Below are 24,194 nucleotides of genomic sequence, written 5' to 3'. Positions count from 1 at the left end.
GTGATGTGCAAACTCAGCTGTGACAGAACTGCCAGGAGGATGTGCACCTAAACATAACTATCTTTTTGTCTTGTTTTGTGGGGTTTTATTGGGTCTTTATGGTTTGTTTCATTGGTTGGTTGGATTGGTTTGGTTTTGGTTTTTTGTCTTTTCAGTGCTGGGGCTGGAACACAGGGCCTTGTGCACACCATGCAAGTGCTCTACCACTGAGCTACGCCTCCAGTCTAAACATGACTATCATGACACATCCCTGGATAGTACAGTTCTTCCCCAGCTATCTGAGCAAAGCGCCCCCAGTCCAGGCAGATCTGGAAGGAGATAGGAAGTGCCTTGCATCCTAGCTCAACACCCCTGCTGTGAGACTTAAGCCTCTTCTGATGGTAGTACACTGCCCTCAGAGCCCCTTGGATGATGGCTCAGATGATCCCTGGACCAGCACCAGCTTACACAGCAGACCCACATCTTACAAGATAGCAGAGGTCTACTCACCTGGAAATAGAGCCTGGGAGACCTGCATAATGCTTTGCAGCTATGAACTGCTTTCTCTGCATAAGCAGGTGTGTGAGATGCACATTTCTATTCTGCCCATTGCACAGTGCAGGGAGAGGGTGAATGAGGCTGAGAGAGGCACGGGATGCCAAAGGATGCCACTGTCAGTTAGAGGATGGGTCAGGGTCCATCTCTGCCTTTGGCTCCTGGGCCCCTCTCTGCTATCATAGAGCTCCTACCTCCTGGCCCCTGCCACCTCTCACTCATTGTCATGGGATCTTCCAACTCAAGTCCTATTCAGGTCCTCAAGGGCTTCCCTTAACTTTCTTGCCCATGAGTGATATAGCCTTTCCAGGCAGGAAGCCCAGGGGCTATATGGACTCTGGCCATTACCAGCCAATTCTATGGGTTCTTATTCCCCTTTGTGGGAGAAAAAAAGCTATGAGAGAAACAAGAGACTATCAATCAAGCACCCAGCATGTGCCCAACCATGAACATAAGTATCTTGCAGTTGGATCTGTTATGCTTTCTGGGAGATATACTGGCCTCCAAAACAGAACCAGTCAATCAGAATCCCCTTCTAGTGGGAAAGGCACTCACCAGGATTGCAAGAATTGCTGCAGGCCTGGGCCTGGGCACCCTGTTCCTGGTGTGCAAGGATGCTTCACCTGCCAACCATTTGACATCCTGAGGTGAGGAGCATAATTCCATGCACAAAGCTAATTTGGCAATCACAGAAAGTCAGCAGGCGCAGGAGCGGGTGCCCATGACTTCTACTTGGGATATTGTGTTCAAGAACTAAAATGTGTAAGAGGAAAGGCAGAAAGAGAGCCAATTAGCAAAGCCAGACAAGCAAATGCAAAATGACTGTGTCTTCCACACTAATATATCCAGGGCCTCCTCTAGCACCTCCAACAGATCCACCACAATTCTCACTGGGGATACTAGAACTTCAGTTTCTTCTCCTAGGGTCGCTGCAAAACCAAACTCCATCAATTTTCAACTACACTGAAAAATCTCTTAGGAGAAAAAAATTATTTTCCAGTGGGCTAGAAAACTTCATTCCTCTACATGAAATCAAATGAAAATGCAACCGAACAAAATTTGAAAATGCATGGGAATGCTCACTCTTCCTTCCACCACCCTGGTGCAGGAATAAACAGGGGTTTCTGCCTAATCCTATATTCTCATTAATAGAGACATGCTCTGCATGAATAAACTGATAGTTAAAGAATGTGAACTAAAACAGTATAAAATAAGGTAAACAGAAATGAACCATTCTCTTCTCTTGGACAACTAGGGGACCGTATTAGAAACGTGCTCACTGGCTCCTGCTCTAATTCTCTTTCTATAACCTCAACCAGGCTGAGCTGACTCTCCTGGTGCAGACCTGTTCTTGAATCTATCCTGTGCAAGGTAGACTTTGAAGGTTAAGGTAAAGACCTGGTTTATTCCTCCACTTCCCTGTTTCAATTCTCCAGCTAGAGCTCAATCCCTGTGAAGATCTGCTCTGCAACTTTGAACTTCAGCCCTGTCCTAATCCATTTTCTCCTCATAAATCAAAGTATCCAACACAAGGCTATTTATAAGAATGAGAGTTTATTTGTCTTATGGTTCTGGAGGCTGAAAAGTCCAAGCATACAGTGTGGGTATCTGCTCAGCATCTAGTGACGGCCTTCTTGCTGTATCATAACATGGCAGAGGGCATTACGTGGCAAGAGAGAGCAAGGATGTAGCTAGTATGTCTCTTCCTCTTCTTACAAAGTCACTAATATCATCATGGGGTCCCATCTTCATGACCTCATCTATTCTAATTACCTCCCAAAGAACCTACCTCATAATACCATTAACTTTGGGTATTGAGTTCCCAACACAAGAACTTCTGGAAACACATCCACACAGCAGTAAGCCACCACCACCTGCTAACTCCTGCTGCCCTAAACCCTGGACACCCTTTGTCCTCCCAGAGAGAATCACCCAGAAGTTTATGGCTCAGGGGCTGGGGAGATAGCTCAGTTGATAGAGTGCTTGCCTTGCAAGCACAAGGCCCTGGGTTCAATCCCCAGCACCACCCCCCCAAAAAAAAGAAGAAGAAGAAGTTTATGGCTCAGTATATCCAGCTGTCCTGGGGGGACACAAACATCAGCCTGTTGCAAAGGGCCCTTCATTTTCATTCCTTTGTACCAGGACAAGACATAGATTTAAAGTCACCAGTACTACAACGGGCAGCACCAGTTACTGAGGCCACTGGTTGGTCTTCCACTGGTGAGACAGACCAACACGCTTTGGGCTGTCCACCCCCAGAAGCCCTGGGCTTCTGCACAGCTTTCTGCAAAAGGCTAAGCCACATGAACATTGTTTTTACCACCCTGTGGGATAAAGAGCTTGACACAAAGCTTATCTGTGTCTCTAAGGAGACAGTGGCCCACAGACCCTCAATAGAGCAGGTCCTGCACATGCTCAGGGGAGAGGGGCTCTGCTCACAAGACAATCCTCCAGGAAGAGCTGTCTTCTAGATTTTCAACTGCCCACCATAAGTGGTTCCTCCTTGTGCCCCATGTCCAGGAATCCTGAGTGGGAAGTCAGCCCCCACACTGGGACACAGAGCCAGCAACCCCGTGCTGTGGCCTGCAGAAGCCCACCATGCACCCTGGGCTCTCTGTGGCTTAGAAAAGAGACCCAGAGAATCTGGCCCACACTGCCCATGGGTGGACACACAGCCTCAGGGCCTATCCCACCTGTCACCTGCCTTCACCCCAGCCAGTGGCTCCTCTCCCACAAAAGAGTCACCAGAAGCAGGACACTGACCAGAAGCATTGACTCTGACACTGGTTGTAGCTGTGGCTCGGTAGCTTTGTTCCCCAGAACTTGGGAACATTGTATAGTGGTCCCAATTTATTAGAGGTTTAAGTGGAAAATTCCAGAAATAAGCAATTCATAAATCTTAAAAAACCTGTATTACAGTGCATTGTCATAATTGTTTCATTTTATCATCAGTTGTTGCTGTTAATCTCTTACTATGCCTAATTTATAAGTTCCAGTTTATCATAGGTATATATAGGGAAAAAAAATAGAACTTACAGGGCTTGGTACTATCTGTGGTTTCAGATACCCACAGAACATCTTGAAATGTTTCCCAAAGATAAGGAGGGACTCCTGGACTGGGAAAGGAGGGCTGAACTCAGACACTGCCTTCCTGAATAAAAAGCCTGCAGCCAGGCTGAGACTCCAGACTCTCCTACAGAAACCACCCCAGACGCCTCCCATGCAGGAGCTGAGGCTCACGCACAGGGACCTTTCTCTACTTGAACATCTGTGCATTTTAATACAACTTCCCAAAATATTACTCTGCAATTATTTCCAAAGATTTAAATGGGATCCCCAAATACATACAATTAAGACTGAAATTGTAATTTTAAATTACTGTTAATTTGAATAAATACAAAACTTTCCCATCTCTAAGCCAAATGAAGGCACCAACATTCCAATTAACCCTGAGATGCTGCTGAACTCCTGAAAACAACCGCCCTGGAACCTCTGAGGGAGAAGCAACTCCTGGACAGTGAAGAAGCCTGGCAACAAACTCCAAAAATGGTCATCGTGTGCCGCCTTGGCAAAATGAGAGCCATTATCCAGCCACACACTGAAGGAGTAGCACGACCCTGTCAAACATGTGTCCGGTGACGTGATCCCTGCAGTGGTGCCAGCACAAGGTCCTGTGGACAGGGGACAAGGACACAAGGTTGCCCTTGCAGCCCTGCTTTGCTGGGTAGCAGCAGGTGGCAGGCCAGGGCACAAGACTCCTTTTAACTAACAGCAGAACTCCTGTAATCCCTGGTTCCTGAGCCTCCTCAAGGGTCCAGGAACCACTGAACTCACAGCAGGCTCTCCTAAGAGACCACAAGGGGTGGGGCAGGATGCTCAATGTAATCTGATCTGCTGTTCAAAGGGCTGGCAGAGGTGACAAGCACCCCCACATCCTCCACCAGAAGATGTCTCTCCTTCCACCTAGACCATTTTCCCAGTGTTCTGGTCCACAGAAGACCAGGAAGGAAGCAACCAGCTTACTCTGGAAGGCTATGCCCTCTAAAGAAGGGGAAGGTGGCTATGCCTTGCCCTCCAAGCAGGGCATCAAGGGATGGCTCCCCTGAGTCCCCAGTAGCTGGGAAGTCATTGTCTGTATTTCTTGAGAATCCAGAGACAGAGGCCATGACCAGAGCCATCTCCACTAGGACAAAAGAGTAGCTGTCCAGGGAGAAGCTTCCTGCTGCCCCTTGGATGTGCTCCCCCTGGGAACTCCTTGAAGGGTTAGCCCAGGAGGACTATCCATGGGGTCTGAGAAGGGACAGAGTAGTTATCAGGCCAGTAAGTTCTCAAAAGCAGCATGTCTGAGGAAGTCACGCAAGTGCCTCTCAAAAGAACAAGTTAGAATTAAATACTTGCTAGAGCCTGAAAGTGCCAATCAGGTCACTGGTAGCAAGACTGCCCTTTCCCCAGACACTGCCTGCTTGGGGCTCACCCTGCTCAGCAAGGGTAAATGAGCAAGCGTGGGCCCAGGCCAGCAAGCAGGAGGCAACAGAAGAGGGAAGGGGACACACCTACAGCCCTCCATCCCCTGCTGCCTTCCAGGACACGCCAGGCTCCACCAGGAAAGAAGAAGCTCCAGAAGTTCTATGATGACTCACTGTCATTGCTGAAGGAGACTGTTCCTAGGGCTCAAAGTAACCAGAGAACTTCCTGTTGCCTTAGAACAGAAAGCTGCTGGCTGCCTGAATACCTGTTTGGCAGGGAAAGAACCAACTTCCAGGACAGACTCAGAGAGACAGTGGGACTGAAGACAAAAGCCCCTTTCTGTTCTCTTCTTACCAAAATCCAGGTGATACAACATACAAAGCACAGTGTCACTGGGCTCTGATGGTCCAGATAGACACCAGCATTAGCCACACACTGGGTATTGGACATAACACTCTTCTCCAACAATGGCTCTCAACCTGGTGTCCACTAGCCTCAAAACTCCACGTGTGCCACGCCCATGTGCATTCTGTTGGGTGTTTGGCCCAATCCCAGTTCAGAACCATGTCCACACCAACTGCTGAGTGGGGTGCAAGGTCTGCCATGGGCAAAGGAGGTACCCACCCAGGCCCTGCCAGCCCATGCCCAAACTAGTGAGGCTATGGAACTGGGGTGTTGGAGTATCAGACAGAGGCAAGGGGACCCAGCCCTTGATCTCCCCTGACAAATCAGCTACTTCTACTTTTCAGCTAACTTTTTATACAGATATAAGTGGGCCGATTTTGCCATTTAGATAAAATGACTGCTGGGAAGCTGCAACGTTGGGCAGAAGCCACTTCATCGTTAGCAGTAAGTGGCAGATCCACAAGTAAGAACTGTGGTCTTTGGAATATATATTTCCTCTCCCCTTGATAGAATTAGGACAATAATATTTTTTACACTTCTAATTAAGAGAAGAACAGATGGTGGTAGTTTAAAAATCTGTTCATGAGAATTAAAGCTGGTGGTGGGATCATCAACAAGATGTGAGAAATGGGGGAGAATTTGTTCTTCTGGATGTGCAGAAGTCCCACTACTGCTGCAATCCCTAAAGCAGAGTGTTAGGAACATAGGATGGGGTAGATAGAATGTTATCCATAGCAAGAGGGTAAAACAGCTAGCAATTTAGAAGTGACCATAGAAAAGACCACCTTTTATGACAACTGGGTTATCCTGATGCCTCAGGGAGGCATTGGCTCCAATACCATCACAGGGTGCCCTTCTAAAGACAGGCCACCACACCCAGTGAGAGGTGCACAGCATCACAACCCTACATTTGGCATGGCTACAGTGGGCTGGGTTCTCTGTTCTCTGAGGACCTCTGGGAACAGCCCATCTGCCATCTGTCTTAGTCCATTTTCCATTCCTGTATCAAAATACCTGGGGCTGGATACTTTATTAAGAAAAGAGGTTTATTTGGCTCACATTTTTAGAGGACAAAAGTTCAGGATTAGGCATCTTTTCAGTCTCTGGTAAGGGACCCCTTAGCTACATCCCAACATGGTGGGAAAATGGTAATAGATACAGCTGCATGCAGAAGGGTCCTGTGAGAACTACATTAATCCCTTCCGAGGGTACATCCCTGATTACCTAATCGCCTCCTGCTAGGCCCCACTTCCTTAAGGTTCAACCTCCTCTCAACATCATCACACTGGGACCATGCTTCCAACACATGAACCTTAGGGGACAAACCAAATCCAAACCATAGCACAGTCTCACTTATCGGTATCAAAACCACTTTAGCAGCCACAGCAACAAGGTGGCTTAGCCTTGTTATTTCTCACTTTGGGTCTATACATCCAGATCATGCCAAGCCATCTTCTGGCTGCAAGAGTGAGAGGGGGATACGCAGATGATGCTCCAGCCCCTGGTTCCTGCACTCTAATGAAGAAGACAGAAAATGAGTAAACCATCCGTGAAGAGCAGGACTCCATGTGGCACGCGAGTCAAGGGGACCATCAGAGCAGGGCAAGAGCTGGGGTTTCAGCTTCTACACCAGATGAGCCTGGAAGCCACAGCCCGTCACCTGCGTCCTTAAGACAAGAGAAAGCAAACAGACCAAAAACTGATGAATCTTCTCAGACCTACGGGTGAACTCAGTTTGCAAAGTTCCCTTCCCCCACCCCAGCCACACCCCTGAGATCTGAAGAGATGGAGGAATCCAGGGAGCCAGCCCCTAGATTGCTGACCTGGAGCAACAGTTTGGGTGATTTTGACAAACTGCTGGAGGCCAGGTGTAGATTCATGTGACAGTGAGAATCTGCTGGGGGCCACAGTCTATAGGGCTACCAGACTTTCATGGGCTTTATTCTCCAGGATTTCCACTAGATTTAAACTGTAAAGAGCCAAGAAATATCTGCTGGTGGTTCTGGCCAAGGAAGGAGGAAAATAATGCTTGTGAAATACACTCAGACCCTCCTGGAAGAGGGACTTTGCCAAAACCTGTCTCAAAACCATGGGGGAAGGGTCCTCCTCTGACCCCAGCCCTCTTCAGCCTTCCTGTCTCATCTCATCTCACCCCACAAGAGAAATAACTATACAGATTGTCCCCATGCTGGTTTGACTTAGGATTTTTTGACAATAATGGTGCAAAATCATATGCATACAACCACTCTGGTTTTCACCTTCAGTATATTATGCACAAAATTACCTGAGATACTCAACACTTTATTACAGAATAGTCTTTGTGTTCGATAGTTTTATTCACTGTAGGCTAATGCAAGCGTTCAGAGCAAGTTTAACATGGGCTAGGCAAAGCTATGATGTTGTGTGGGTTAGGAGTATTAAATGCATTTTCAACTTAGGATATTGTCAATTTATGATGAGGTTATCAAGCATGACCCCATGGAAAGTCCAGGAGCACCTATACAAGAAGGTGGTCATGGGCCAAGGATACAGTGGAAGACTGAGATTTAATGAGAGGATTAGAGAGTGCTGACCTGCCCTACACCTCACAATTATACCAATGGAGCTTCAGGGAGTAGCATCTTAAGTCACAAATGTCACATAAAAGTCATATTTTATGATTTCTAACTTACAGGAAACATCTAGGATAGGTAAATCCTTAGACACAGAGAGTAGGACAAGGGGGCATAGGAATGATTGCTTCTGAGATGATGAAAAGTCCTGGAATTAGAGATGGTGGTCAGACAGGACTGGAAAGACAGGTGATGTTTAACTATTCAAGTAATGATTTGAATAAAGAATTGTGGTACATAAACACTATAAAATGCCATTCAAGCATTTTTTTTTAAATGAAATCCTACCCTATGCAGCAACATGGGTAGACCTGGAGATCCCTATGTTAAGTGAGATAAGCCAGGCACAGAAGGACAAGTACCTTGTTAACTCACTCACATGTGGAATATGCAAAAGTTGATCTCATTGACATCTAAAGTAGAACAGTGTTTTCCCGAGGCTGGGAGAGAGGAATGGAGGGGAAAGAAGTCAATCAACAAGTACTCTGTTACTGTTAGATAGAAGTAAGAAGTTTTGGTGTGCCACTCCACAGACTATAGATAATGATAAGGGACTGTACATTCAAAAATGCTACAAGAGAGGATTTTGAGTGTTTTCACCATAATGAAATAATAAATGTTTAAGGAGATAGAAATTTTCACCCTGAGTTGAACATTATACAACGTATACATGTACCAAAACATCACATGATACCACATAAACATGTACAGTTTTTACATACCAATTTTTAAAATAAATTGAATTAGTTGATTCTATGTTATAAGAAATTTACCTCAACTTTTTAAAACCTATCACATCGTATTTAATGGTGAGAAACTGGACGCTTGTTCTAAGACTGAGCACAAAGCCAGGAGAGGGGAAAGCACAGTGTCCAGGACCACAGGGCATTCAGGAAGACTAGGACAGAAGTTTTCTATTGGATCTGCCAATACTGGGAGCTGTCTCAGCACAGAAGGACTGGGGTAGGCTGAGGGTGACCAGGCTGACTTCCTCTTAGGAAGGAGGGTCACAACCTTTCTGCATCTTCTCTTAAAGTCACTCAAAAAAAACAACAAGAAACAAATAAAATCTGTGTCTGCAAGCCACACCAATGTGTTGAAAGGAGGGATAAAGAGCTCCCAAGGCAGGGTGAAGAGAAGAAGCCCCTTCTTGCCCTGGTTCACCCTCCACCTCCCAACTCCAGAAGACCAAAGCACAGAAATGGGGTGAAGCCAAAACAGGGGCTACAGGACCCTGTGAATAAGGAACAGTCAGACCCTGACCACTTGGAGGAGAGGAGGAATGTATTCTGGGAAAAGGGCACACAGACAAGGTGACAGCAGCACAGAGGACACTGAACATGGGGACACGGCAGAGAATCTGCTTGCTGAGTGCTAAGGAACCACAGCCCCACTGCTCCTCCCTCAGACCCAGTACCAGATGACTAGCCCACAGTTCACTCCCTATCTCAAGGACAGGAGGTTGAAGAAAGTGAACTATGGGCATACCTCAGAGATACTACCAATTCAGTTCCAAACCACTGCAATAAAATGAATATTAAAATAAAGTGAGTTGCCGGAATTTCTTGTTTTTCCAGTACAGATGTAAAAGTTATGTTCGCACTATGCTATGTCTATTAAGTGTACGACAATGCTATGTCTAAAATGTACAACATACACACCCTAATTAGAAAATATTGGTAAACAATGTTAACAATCATCTGAGCTGCTGGAAAACAGCACCACAGATTGTTCAGTGCTGGGTTACCACAAATTCTAAATTTGTTTTAAAAAACAGCATCTGTAAAACACAATACAATGAAGCACAATAAAACAGATATGCCTATATCTCAGATTTGGGGGATGTTTGTTATTGTGGCAAGATGTAGGCTATCCTAAGAGACGCTATGTAAGCATTTAACCCAAAAATGATGATAAAATTATATTGGTTAGATGGAAGATCTACGTATTAGAATCAACTTTACCACAATAGGTAGTGAAGAAATATCAGTGCAGGGCTGGGGGTGTAGCTCAGTGGTAGAGTTCTTGATTAGCATGTGCAAGGCCCTGGGTTCAATCTCTAAAACACACACACACACACAATCAGTGCTACATTTTTTTTACATTCCCATAAGAAACTGGTATGAGTTTTGATAAATCAAACTATATATATACAATGGAATATTACTCAGCCATAAAGAATGATAAAATTATGGCCTTTGCAGGCAAATGGATGAAATTGGAGAATATCATGCTAAGTGAGATAAGCCAATCTCAAAAAGCCAAAGGACGAATGATATCGCTAATAAGTGGAGGATGACACATAATGGGGGGGAGGAAAGGGTTAGTGTTAGGGTTAGAGTTAGGGTTAGGGAGGGGGGCAAGTATGGAGGAAGGAAGTACTGTATAGAGGGTAAAGAGGGGTGGGAGGGGTGGGGGGAAGGGAAAAAATAACAGAATGAATCAAACAACATTACTCTATGTAAATTTATGATTACACAAATGGTATGCCTTTACGCCATGTACAAACAGAGAAACAGCATGTATCCCATTTGTTTACAATAAAAAAAGAAAAAATAAATAAATAAATATATATGTATAAAAACAAAATCAATCAATAATACATATCACACAAACTGTTTAAAAAAAAAAATCAAACTAATTTTTGAAAAAGTACATGGAGACATTGACCATGACATGTGGTTGGTACACATCATGTCACAGCAAGCAGTGACCTGGCCTAGAAGGCTGTATAAGCAAGTCTACGCATGCTCCTAGCTGTCTTGGTTTTTCCAGAACCCAGGTCAGGGCCTGGTGCAGGGATAGAGGCATGGTTGAGGCTTTAGAACAACAGGATGAGGGTTTGAATTCTGATTCCACCACACATGCATGTGGGCAACAACATCAGTTTTCACACTGGCCTTTGGTAGTGATAAGTGACTCCCTCGGCACCATGCATGGTTCAGGTGCAAGAAATGGTGACATTTTTACTTTTAAAGTCTCAACAAATGTTGGAGATGCTTAACACTGAAGATACATTCTGAGAACTGCATTTAGGTAACTGCCATGTAAACATCACTGAGTGTACTCACACAAACCTTGATGCTATAGCCTGCTATACTCCTTGGTTATATGGTGTGCATGTAAAAAGGTCCAGCCTATTGCTCTAGGGCCATGATGAGCAAAACAACACAAAATTCAGTCAGACATAAGAAAGATGATGTAATCAAGACATAGTATAAACATGAGATACACAAAATGCTGCCAGCATCAGTGTACTGGTTTACTGTAATCTGGTTTTTTTTTAATAAGCAGAAGGAATACATTCTAAAATAAGGATAAAAAGCATAATATATTTTAGCTATGGTGAATTGAGCTGCTATAAACATTGATGTGTAGTATGTTGATTTTAAGTCCTTTGGGTATAAACTAAGGAGTGGGATAACTGGGTCAAATGGTATTTCTATTACAAGTTTTCGGAGGAATCTCCATACTGCTTTCCATAATGGTTGCACCAATTCACATTCCCACTGGCAAAGTATGAGTGTACCTTTTTCCCCACATCCTTGCCAACATTTATTGTTGCTTGTATTCTTGATAATTGCCATTCTGATTGGAGTAAGATGAAATCTTAATTTTGATTTACATTTCTCTAATTGCTAGAGAAATTGAACATCTTTTCATATATTTGTTGATTGACTATCTTCTGTGAAGTGTCTGCTCAGATCCTTAGCCCATTTATTAATTGGGTTTTTTTTTTTTTTTTTGGTGTCAAGTTTTTTTAGTTCTTTATATATCCTAGAGATTAATACTTTATCTGAGGTGCATGTGGTAAAGATTTTCTCCCAATCTGTAGGCTCTCTCTTCACATTATTTTTTTTAGTTTTTAATTATTTTTTTAATTTGTTCTAATTTGCATATGACAATAGAATGCATTTATACATTTTGATAGATCATACATAAATGGAGTATAATCTCTCATTTTTCTGATTATACATTTTGCAGGATCACATCAGTCATGCAGTCACACATGTACATGAGGTAATAATGTCTGTTTCACTCTACTATCATTCCTTCCCCTATACCCATTCCCCTCCCTTCACTTCCCTTTACCTAATATAAAATAACTCTATTCTTCCCTATCCCAGCCCTCCTTATTGTGAATTAGCATCCACATATCAGAGAAAACATTCGTTCTTTGTTTCTTTGGGTTTAGCTTATTTCACTTAGCATGATAGTCTCTAACTCCATCCATTTACTAACAAATGCCATAATTTCATTCTTCTTTAAAGCTGAGTAGTATTCCATCATATATATATGTGTGTGTATACATGCATATATATATTTATGTGTGTGTATATATATATCACATTTTCTTTACTCATTCATCTGTTGAAGGGCATAAAAAACAAAAATAAAAAATAAATGTCCAATTTTCTGATCTCTGTGATTTTTCCCCTTAAGCCCTGCTACCTGAGACCTTGTATTAAGAGATGCCAGATATTTTGCACCCAACATTAAAAAATAAAAGTAAATTTCTGAAAAAAAGGATAATACGGAAAAACATAAAGTAGCAACATGGTCACTTATTTTGTTAGTTAGCTCTCCATCACTGTAGGAAAAACCTGAGATAATCAACTTATAAAGAGGAAAAGTTGATTTTGCTGCACAGTTTGGAGGTTTCAGTCCATAGTTGATTGGCCCCATTGCTTGTAGACCTGTGACAAGGCAGCACATACAGCTGAGAGCACATGGTGGAACAAATGCTCATCTCACTGACAGAATGCACAGGAGAGAGAGAAAGAGGAAGCAACTGGAGTGCCATGATCCTTTCCCAGGGCACACCCCCAAAATTCAAAGACGTCCCACTAGGCCTTGCCTCTTAAAGTTCTACAACCTCCTAAGCACCACTCGGGAAAACTCCTCTAACACATGGGACTTTGGAGGACAGTCCAGATCCAAACTACAGCACTAATCATTATCAAGTTTTTCTGTGCTGTGCATAATCGTATATGCTTACTTTTATATAACTGGCAGTACAGGTTTGTTCACTCCAGCATCACCACAAGCATGTGACTACTGCATTGCATTCTGATGTCATGAGAGCTATGATGTCACTAAGCAAAAGGTATTTTTCAGCTCCATTATAATCTTATGGAACCACTGTCATACATGTAGTCCATTGTTGACTGGGGAGTTGTTATGAGGTACACGGCTGTACTGGAAGAAGCTGCAGTGCAAAGGCAGGAGCAGACCAGACTGGAGGCAGTCAGGATGTTTCCTGAAGGAGGACAGGAAATGGACTTGGCATTGAGCCATCACAGCAGGAACAGGGTCTGGGTGAGGGACAGGAACTGTGGGGAAGCTGGTACAGCAAAGTTGTCAGCAGAGGGTGGTATGGGAGCCAAGCAGGGGCCTGTGTTGTGACAAGCGGCTGGACCTTGGATCAGACCATCCACCAAGGGACAGAGCATGGTCCCTGCTATGTACAGCACTTAGATTTTCCTGCTAGAAAAGGACCAGTGCAGGCCTATTACTAGTCTGTTGATGATACTCTCCTCTCAGCAGGAAGGGCCAGGCTGCTCCAAAGACCACATCCCACAGACAGCTCAAGAATGGGCCTTGGACTGGAAGGAAGAATGTTATGAGTTAAATTTTGCCTCCTCCCAAAATAATGCTGAAGTTCTAGCCCCCAGGATCTGTACTTGTGGCCCTGTATGGAAATAAGGTCTCTGCAGATGACTGAGTTAAACTGAGGTCATTGGAGTGGGCCCTAATTCAATATCACTGGTGCCCTTATAAATGAAAGGGTAAATTTAGATATAAAGATAGGGATACAGGGAGAAGGCCATGTGAATATTAGAATTATGCTACTAAAGATGCTGGTAAACCACAAAAAGCTAAAGACAGGCATAGGATATATTTTTTCTACACAGCAATCAGAAGGAACTACACTGCTGACCTTGCTCTCAGTCTTCCAGTCTCCAGAACTAAGAGAAAATACATTTCTGTTATATAAACTACCAATTCAATGGTACTTTGTTATGGCTGCCCTAGGAAACACACAGGCCTGGTTACTCTCATTTTCCAGCAAGTAGCACGCCAGAGGTGACACACTTTGCACCTGACTTTAGTCCAGGTGCCTCAGAAACAGCTCAAAATGCCCTGCACATTCCACTTTTGAGATTTTCTGCAGAGACCCCCAATATTTCTAGCTGTGTTACCTGCTGTCTCTAGGGAAGGCTCTGTCTACGCCAACGGTCCCTTGGCCACCTGGGTCAATGCTAAATGGCCAAGAGAAGGCACCAATTTAGGAACTGCAACTGCCATGTGGGACAGGGAGACCCTGTCTACCTCCTGCTGGTTTCAGCCTCCTGGGCTCCCAGAGAGAACTGATCACCTGGGTGTGCTGAGTCCTATCAGTACCCAGACACGAAGGGAGAGTACCCAGACCCAGGAATACAGCAGGACTACCAGAGGCAGTTTAGCAGACTGAAGGGAACTGGTGGCTCCCATGGACAGGATTTCTGAGGCACATGGACAGAGTTGTAGGAAATGCGAGGTCCACTGTCTGGCCATTTGTCCTTGAGGAGTGCCTGTTCTCCTTCCTGTCCTTCTTCTCAAAACACAGTCAGCCCTCAGTTTCTGCAGATTCCACGTCCATGGATTCAATCAGCCATAGCTCAAAAACATTTTTTTTCATTCTAGAAAGTTCCAAACAGTAAAACTTGAATTTGCCACACACCAAGCATCACACTGAATTCAAATGAATGAAGTGATGTGGAGGCCGCCCTGCCGCCTCCGCCATCTCCCAGATCTCAGTCTCTCTACAGCGATCATTGTTGAAGTGCTGTTCACGTTGTGACTCTTTTATGTACTTTGTAGTTAGGCCTATGATGGCTGCATCTGTACTGAACATGTACATACTCTGCGCTTGTCATTATTCCCTAAACAATACAGCATAACAGCTATTTACATAGCATTTACATTGTATTAGGCATATGAGTCATCTGGAGATGACTTAAAGTTTAGGGGAGGATATGTGCAGGTTCTATGCAAATTCTATGCCATTTTATATAAGGGATTTGAGCATCCTCAGATTTTGGTAACTGCATGGGGTTCTGAACCAAGCCCCCAGCATACCAAGGAGTGACTATAACTGTAAATTTGTGAAAACAGAAAATGATGAGAAAATGTGCATAGTTCATTTAAGCTTTCATCAGAGAAAGGTGAGGGCGCCGGCAGGTATTAACTATTCTCACAGCTCCCACTTGGCACATTAGCCGAGACTCCTACGCAAATGGCATGTCAGGCGATGCGCGACAGGGACTGAGATGCCTCCTACTCACTGGGAATCTCCAGGCACAAGACGACTTTCGTTGGGTCCACAGAATAGACCAGGCTTCCGCAGTGGCTCTCCCACACGAGATTCAGCAATACTTAAATATTCAGGAACCTATAGTGAAAAAGATCACAAACAGGGCATCAGCCAGCTGAGAAAGCAAACCTTTCATTCATAAACAGAGGGGCCATATACTAAAATAACAGAATCAATGGCCCATAACCTCAAAAGCAGCTTAAAACAGGATTAGAACTCCAAGATTCCCCAGGGTAGACAGTTGATCATGATTCTCTCCAAGTTTTCAAGGGAGTCCTCATATTTATACACAAAGTTCAGTGAATGTGGATAATGAATGGTTTGAGGCTGTGAGCAGCTGGACTTCATTCTAAGTGCGTGGGGAATGTATTTCTCAAACCTTTTTGGAGAAAGATATGGGAAACCCAAGCCATTAATATTTCAGGTTTCATTCGCTCTCACAGGAAATGAAATGCATTTATCAAGGCTCTGTTTCCGACTTGTTTTTCCACAGTAGTAAAATGCTACAGGAGATACAGAGCTTGGAGTGATTTGAGCTATTTATTTTAAAATAGCGTTTGCAACACATGGGGTGGGAGGTTCCTCCCAAATGCACTGAACCCTTTGTGGAGGAAATGGCAATGGTGCACGTGTTGGTGCCCAGAGCAAGCCACCAAACTGGCAAGAGGCAGTGCTTCCTCCAGGAGCTGCAGGTGGCTGTCAGACTCGGTCAGGGACTCCTCACAGACCAGCGCCAACCTCAAGTCAGCCAGCCCCCTAGGTCTCCTCACAGAACCGAGTTGCAGAGACAGTCATCTAGGTTCATACCCCAGTTCTGCCACCTACAGCCTGGGAAGTCTAAGTAACCTACCTGTGCCTCAGTTTCCTTACCTCAAAGGATGATGAGTCTGAGATATTGTGATTCAGGCCCCACCTCAAGACCTGCTCCCAATTTTTCTCCCCCTCGTCTTCCTACCACAACAAATGAGGGAACTGATTTTTATGATTTACGAGTCTTTTGAGCTTTAAATGTCAAGGACTAGTGCGTTCTTTCCTGCTACATCCTCTGGTCTGCATTTCTTGCCCTTGGGGCAGGACACCCAGCTGGAGGCCTCCTGAGTCCAGACATTTCCATCCCTCATCCTCCACAGGCCAAACCACACCTGCCCCCACCATAGTATGCGCATGAGAAGCACACATGCAGCCAGGTTCTGTAACGAAGTATGTGGAGGCACACCACTGCATGACAACCTCATTCGCTCTGAACCACAGCATGTAGGGTGACCCAGGTCCTGAGTCTAAGCCCCACCCACAATCACAGCTTTGCCTCAACACACCCCGAGGCACCAAGCCATCTGTGCCCCACTTCTCCCATGCTTGTGTCTAAGCCATTCCCTTTTTTGTTCCTTGGAATCTTCCCCAAACTCCTATTCATTCTTCAAAACCCACTGGGGGCAGACATCTCTGAAGGGCATCACACTTGTAGCCCTGTCTTGTTTCTGCAGTTCTCACAATCATTCCTGAGGATCTCCTGCTCCCTCCAGGGCTCTGGCTCCCTCTACAGGCCTGCCTAATCCCATGAGGGTGACACTTTTTAGACTAGGAACACTGGCAGGCCACTAAACCTCAAATACTGCCTCAAAGGAAGAGGAGAATAAATGTAAAGAGTTGCAAGGACTGGGGAAAGCACTCTAAAAGGTGGGGAGGGAGCACCTGGTGGGTGTCAAAGACATCAAGCTATGACAGAAAGGAAGCAGCCACAGAACATGTGGCTGAAGCCATACAGAGCACAGATCAACCTGGTTCTTATCTCACAGGCAAACGAGGCCACCCGAAGTTTCTGACTACAGAGGAGAGTTACTCCATCAATATGGTGCTAGACGACCTGGGAGGGGCAATGCCCATCTAGGAGTTCCCTGAAATGAAAATACAGAGGCAACCCTGAAGGGCAACTTTGCATACTCTCAGGGGAAGAGAGTCACAGGACAATCTGAGCATCTCCTCTCCTAGGGCATGCTGAGGGAGTTGTTCAGAATAGGTATACAGAGAAAAGGATTCCCAACTCCCATCAGCTCCCAGCAGATCCTGACCTTGCATCCTCAGTGGGAAAAGGCCTGGCACTGTCCAACTGTGCCAAGAGCCACCTGCCAGCTCCGCAACACAGGCTCCCATCACCACCACACTGCCAAAGCACCTTTAACAACCTGCCCATTAATTGCCAGGAGGCTGCAGGCTGCCACCTGCAGCATGTTCCCAAAGCTAAAAACACAGTGAGCTTCTCAGATATACTCTTCCTTCAGAGAAGGTCCCAAAAACACAGGGTCTGCTGCCTGGGAGCCAAGGAATCTGTGAGATTGCTGACTTTCCCTCTGTTCAGTGACCATCAGTGGGGCAAGCCCATGGGTCAGTCCACAAAAGCCAGGCTCAGACACTTGGCTTTCTGCATGTTGCAATGGCTGGCAGATGATCTTCCTCACTGGGCACATGCAGCACCCCCGCTCCCTCCTTGGACACAACCACTGTCCAGGTCCACCCAGGGGAAACATTTGTAGGGACGTGCAAAACCCTCTGGCAACTTACAAAAGCCCATGATTGTTAACTGGTACAGGTATGGAGCAGGGTTCCCAGGGACCAGCTGCTGCCCCCATCCCGATGCCTGACCTCGAAAGAACTGGGAAGGCAAGGATCGGGCCTGGCAACCCAGGCCAATCCAGCACTATGCTCCCAGGAACTAACCACCATGGTCCACCTCACAGTGAACGGTGAACAAATGATAATGAATAGCCAAGCTAGGCCTGCCAGAGGACAACCTGACCTATAGGGAGAGACACTGATGCTGGCAGCATTAAAACTTCCATCCCCAGGCCCTGGCTGGCCCTGGACCCTGGACAGTTGAACAATGGTCAAGCCCCAGAGGGCAGAATTCCCAGAGTCAGCCTGCCTCCCATTTCAGGGGTCACTCTACCCTCGCCTCCTGCCAGGAATCAGCTGCATGTTCTACAGCCAGGCCACCCAACCCTGCATACCTGCACACCAGTCAGCAAGTGCACAGCCTTCCACCACTCAGTCAGCTCAGCAAGGTCTATTTTGACCTGGTCCCTGAAGAATCTGATTTGACTTAAAGGGAAAACATAAACCCAGGTCTGGGAACGAGAGTAATGCAGACCAGGAAGCATGGGCCAGACATGCAGACCAGAAGGCACTATCTAGCAGCTCTGCCCAGCACAGACTCAGCCCAGGCTCTAGGCAGTCTAACAGCAGAGAGCGCAACTGCATCTTCCAAGTGGCACATGGGTCCTTGGGCATTCCTGGCATTGAGTTTCCAGGAATCCCTTTGTGTTCCCTCTACCCAAGAGCTGGAGAATTACAGATGCAGTGAGTCCCCTGGTGCATGGAATTGGAGAATCACTATTACCTTCCCCCAGTCTTCCCATTTCAGCTGATGGCTACAGTGCCTAGTTGGTCAGGTTTTAGCCTTGGAGTCATCCTGAACCTTCTTGCTCCCTCGCACCCATATATGTTGACAGTGGCTCCACCTTTATAATCCACAGAGACTCCCAGCACTGTCCCTGCTCCCACCAGTGCCCTGGACAGGGCCTCCAAGCCCTGGACAGTTGCAGTGTCTCCTAACAGCTCGCTGCTCCCATGTTGGCCCCTTCCAGCCCAAGTGATTCTTTCCAATGTCAAGTCTTCATCATGGTCTCCGAAGCCCTACACACCTAGTCATGACTATCCAACTCCCCCAATGACCTGGCCTCCTTTTTATTCCTTAAACACACAAGCAGATGCCACCCAGGGCCTCTGTACAGGCCATTCTCCCTACCCGCTCCCTGCCATGCTGCTGCTGCATCGTCACCCTCCACCACACTATTTATAACCTTAACATCACCCTCCCAGCCTCTTCTGGCCTTCACCCCTGCTTTGTGTTTCTCCACAGCACTTCCCACTTGCTAACATCTTTCTTTACCCAGGTCATCATCTGCCTTCCCTCCTTAGAAAGCAACCTCTACAAGAGCAGGGATCATGATCAACACTCAATAAACATCTATGGAATGAATGAATGAGTCCGTGCCCTCTACCTTGGAGGCTAGCAGAACATGCACAGTGCACTGCCAGGCCCACATCAGCTCAGAAAGCTCCCATCCCTCTGAAGGGCACACGGTGCTGTGTCTAATTCATATAGTGACAATGATGAGACTCCTGCTCTTTCAAGGGAAAGAGCACGTTCCCTGATGCCTTCTGAACAGTGCTTTGTAGGTTGCAGGAAATATCAAGGTTCACTACAATTTTCCTAAAAGAAAAAAAAATAATAATAACACTCCCTCCATGATAGGAAAAGATAACCACATCACGATTACATGAGAACAGCTATCCACAAACATGTTCATCACTGGATGATGAGCCCTGGAGCCAGAGGCTCCATCAAGCACTCTCTCCCCTGTCAGTCAGGGCTCCCTGTTGAAACCCACGACACACACCCACCTAATACAGGAGCGTTGTCTTCTTGCTTATCCTGAGAGGGGACAGAAATGAGCAGAGGTCTGCACCATTGTCTTCCCTGTTGTCTGCCCAGGGCACATATGAGAGAACTGGTCTTCGGGGGTAAGGAGCCTGTCCCAAATGGATGTTGGTAGGTAGAGGGATGCTCCCTAACCTTAAGTAACCCATTCACTGCAAGGAAACACCAACTGAGAGCTGTGAGGGCCCTGGTCTAAGGGAGGGTCTAGGCCAGCCACTTCCCCACACCCAGTCCCAACAGCCTGGCTAGAGCTGAGTTCACAGACCAATCCCTGGTCCAAGACGATAGTAAGAGGACAATTCACTTTCTTTCACAAAAGCTCAAATCCACAGGCACACGCCTCCTCAAAATGCCCCTGAACCTTTCAAATAACGAGGAGCCTAGGCACATTCTGTGAACATCCCCCTGTTGGGGGCTGTTGGATTCCAGGCCCAGTTGGCAGGGTTTGATGACAGTCCCTGGGTGACTTGTGCAAGCTCTAGGCAGCAAGGCCACCCTGGCAAGTGTAAGGGGTAAAATGATCAGGATCAACTGTCAAAAGCACTTGTGAGAGCACTAACCAATAGCCTCCATGCACCTCAGAGTGGTGCTGAGCAGGAGGGGCAGGAAGCAAAACCCAGGCCTAGCAGAAAGCATGGAGGTGCACAGGGTGAGTGGTCTAGGCCAGAGGGATTGGGACAGATCTATCCTGGCATTCCCAGGAAGAGAGTCATCTGCTGATGGATGCCCTTACAATCTGGAACATTCTACCTTTGGGAGGACTCCAGGCCAAAGTGCTCAGTATGGGGGAGAGCTAGCAGTGACTGAATCCGCCCCTGGAGGAGCTTGTTGCTGGGTGAAAGCCCTGAAGGAGTTCTATTCTTGTCCTGTGCTACCACATCAGCCAAAGCACAGGAAGGGGAAGTCACTTGATCAAGGTCACAGAGCTAAATCCAAGGTCGAGCCAGGGCACAAATTTTGGGTGGACCTGTCCAATGTTTCCTCTGCCCCTGTCTCTACTTCTGTGTGGGTAGGGGAGCAACCTAGGCTTAGCACATTTATCACATTCAGTGCAGGATATGACGTGGACACATGTAAGTATTTTTAGTTATCTTTTTCTGCTTTGCCAACTTTTGAAAATGTTATGACCACATGTTTTATACCAAAGGGACACTTCTTTTTAACTTTGCAACAAATGTCCTCAAGATGGTCAAAGAGACAAAATGATGGAAATGCCACAAATTGCAAATTCTCCAAATGGACTAAATTTTTGCAAGCTACATGAAGTATTCTAAATTGGATAGATATAAGTTTGGGAAACATTTGAGGGGAAACTGACTGGGGCCCAGACAAGTGAAGACTGTAAATAGGCACTAAGCTCCCAAACCACTCCCTTGCCTCTGGCCTGGGTAGCCACCCCAACTTCAGGGAGCTGAGGTCCCTTGGGCTACATGGTAGATCTGTTGCCATTTGGATTGCTTGCATCAATCATCTGGTGAGCTATCATTTGACAGGCACAACACCTAGCCCAGGACCAAGGACAAGACCAGACCCATGAACACCTCTAAGGCACATCTAAAAGGCGTCTCCAGCTGAGCATGTCCAAGCTGGGCCCACCATCACCCCATAAGACCCAGTTCCAATCACAGCCTCCCTCCTCCCATCTGATGGCGACTCATCACTCATGGGGGTCCCTAAACTTCCTTCCTCTCCCACCCCACCTGGGAGCCATTAGTGAATGGTAAGGCCCCAGCTTCAGATGCCTCTAGAACCCACCTCCTCCCACCCTCTCCAACAATCCCTGGTCTCAGCCTCCAAGATCTTGGACCTCCCACCAGGATTTCCTGCTTCAGCTCAAGCCCAATAATCCACTCCACATGGCAACCAGGGTGATCCTGTCAGTACAACCTGACCCTCACTGCACACCAAGAGGTGCACATGCCTTTATGGTTGTGAGACCTCAACAAACCATTCTCTTAAAGAAACCAACAGGAAAGTCTGGGGGAATGAAAAGTCACTGTGAATGGGCACAGGTGATAGAATGTTCTAGAATGAGTGATGATGAATGTTATGAATTGCACACTGAAGTGGACACTTTAAGGGGGTGAACTTTATGGTATATTAATTATATTGCCAAAGTTGTTTAAAAAATTTTAAACCATAATTCAAATACCTTTCTCCTCCCCTCTAGCGCATCCCCCCAACAGCTCCACTGATAATCAGAGTAAAGTCCTCAGAATGGTGGGAAAAGCCTATGAGCCCAGCCTCCATGTCTTCTGGCCTTCCTCCCCTGATGCTCACTCTGCCCCAGCCTCACAAGCTCTCTGCCACTCCTCAGACACCCAGCTCTCAGCCAGTCCTGCTCCTGTGGACACTGAGCCCTGCTGACCTCTTAGAGGCCCTGTGGACACCACCTGTGGCTCACCCATCTAAGGATGCACCCCTCATTTCTCTCCTTGTGCACAGTGTGCCCAGACTTACCCTGGGATGGAAGCCCCAGGATTTTCATCTGCTGGGTCCTATGAGGTTCCCCCAGTACCAGGGCTCCATGGTGACCCAGTAAATGCTGACTCAATGACAGAGAAGGATGCTCAGGGAGACCAGTGGCTTCCCAGACCACCCAACTTCAGGGTCTGGGAACTCCCAACTGCAGCTCTTCCTTCATGCTCCACACTGCACTATGGGTTCACTTATTCATGAATATTCAAATGCTCACAAGCACCCCCTACATCTGAGAACTGGGGTAAGGTAAGACAAAGCCCCTTGGTGTGGCCTGGAGACCTGGTTGCTGGCCACAGTTGGTGGAACAAAGCCTGCCCCTCCCAGACCTACCGCTACGAGGGCCCTGGGGACCCAGCCTGCTGCAGAGAAACCTACCCCTGAGGGGTAGGGGACAGGTCCCACCCTCTGAATGACCACAGCACTGGGCAAGGCTTCCCTGGGGGTGGGGCAGGGAGAAGGCCTGTTCCAACAGAGACACCCACATCCCCGCTATTTCCTATTTCAACAAAAAGAGGGGCTGGTTCTCAGACTGAAAAATCTCTAAATCCCTTCCCACCATGTGTCTATTCATCCTCACAGTGAGCGGGCGGGGACAGGAACACTCAGTGACATGGGCACTCCTGCGGTAACAGCAGAAGAACATGGGCCATGTGCCCTCCTGCTGATCTGGAACAACAACCCCACGCAGAACATCCCACCATCACCCACTCTCACTTCATTGTGGGAACACCAAGGCTGGGCAGCAGCCGCCTACCTTCCCCGCACTGAGGCCTTGATCCTCCATAGCTCCCGAGGCACCCACAGCCACCCGACACACCCCTACCCATTCAGATTCCTATAAAATACTCCATCCTGCCAGAAATGTTCCCCAACAAACAATACCAAGGATACAAGAGAGAATAAGGAGGGAAACTGGCAAACAGATGCATAGGGGACTCTTTTGTCAGGGAGACCAGGTGCTTCACCTCCTCTCATTTCAGAATCCTCACCTTCCTGAGGTCAAAGGCATGGGACCCAGCGGCTGCAGCCATATCAGGGCTGCTCCAATGTTGTCCCTCTACCTGGATGAATAGGCCATGCCTTATTTTTTTTTTTTCCTGAGTTCTTACTGTGTGCCATTCACCATTCCAGTTGGTTGGTTGGCCATTCCAAAATAAAGAGTCTGGGTCTAGAGCTCAGCTGCCTAGGCTAAAATCACAATTGTATCACTGAACAGGCTCTGTGACATCAAGGACATTTCTTAACCTCTCTGTGCCTTCTTTCCCTCACCCATAGAATGAAAATAACCACTTTCTACCACATTGTTGTAAGACATCAAGAAACAGCCTAGGTTGTGAGGCTCTTAAGACAGAACCTATTGCTTCCTAAGTATTCAGCAAACACCTGCTGCCATTATTATTCCTGATAGGTAGCAGACGGATGTAGGCAGTGGGAACATGAGGCTAAGGGGATAATTTTATGGACTGAGCCTACTGTGCTGACCTGCCCCCCCCCCACATACTTTCTTTAAAAAGTAACTTACCTGAAGCAACCCTGGTCCTGTCTTGGCCTAAGTCAATAGGAAGTGCTGCATTCCTCAGCAAACAGCCTGTTACCTGCAAAAATGCAGGCCCAAAGGCACCTTCGTACCGATAAGAACATTACCCAGAAGGCTGAGGTGGGGGTGCGGAGAGGCATTTGTGACCTTTACACAGACCAGATTCCAGTACTCAGGAAGACAGGAAAATTAGAAGCAAACCCCACGTCCACCCAACCCACCAACACCACAGAATCTGTAAGAACACATTCCAATGAGAACTGATCAGTCCAGGCCAAGGTAACCCAGAGTTGCCTTGAATCT

At 46.6% G+C, this 24,194-nt stretch overlaps 1 protein-coding gene across 5 annotated transcripts in view; it reads right to left on the bottom strand.

Moving 5' to 3' along the window:
* APBA2 (amyloid beta precursor protein binding family A member 2) overlaps nt 1-24,194 on the bottom strand; it is a 273,902-nt gene that overhangs the window by 214,107 nt on the left and 35,601 nt on the right. For all 5 annotated transcript variants that reach the window (XM_079122129.1, XM_079122131.1, XM_079122130.1 and 2 more), the window contains exon 2: nt 15,347-15,453. The gene's annotated coding sequence lies outside the window, so the exon portion shown is untranslated. The remainder of the gene's footprint in view (nt 1-15,346; nt 15,454-24,194) is intronic.

Source organism: Sciurus vulgaris, assembly GCF_902686455.1.
Source record: "Sciurus vulgaris genome assembly, chromosome: 2".
NCBI lineage: Eukaryota > Metazoa > Chordata > Mammalia > Rodentia > Sciuridae > Sciurus > Sciurus vulgaris.
This window is presented reverse-complemented; position numbering and strand designations above follow the sequence as displayed.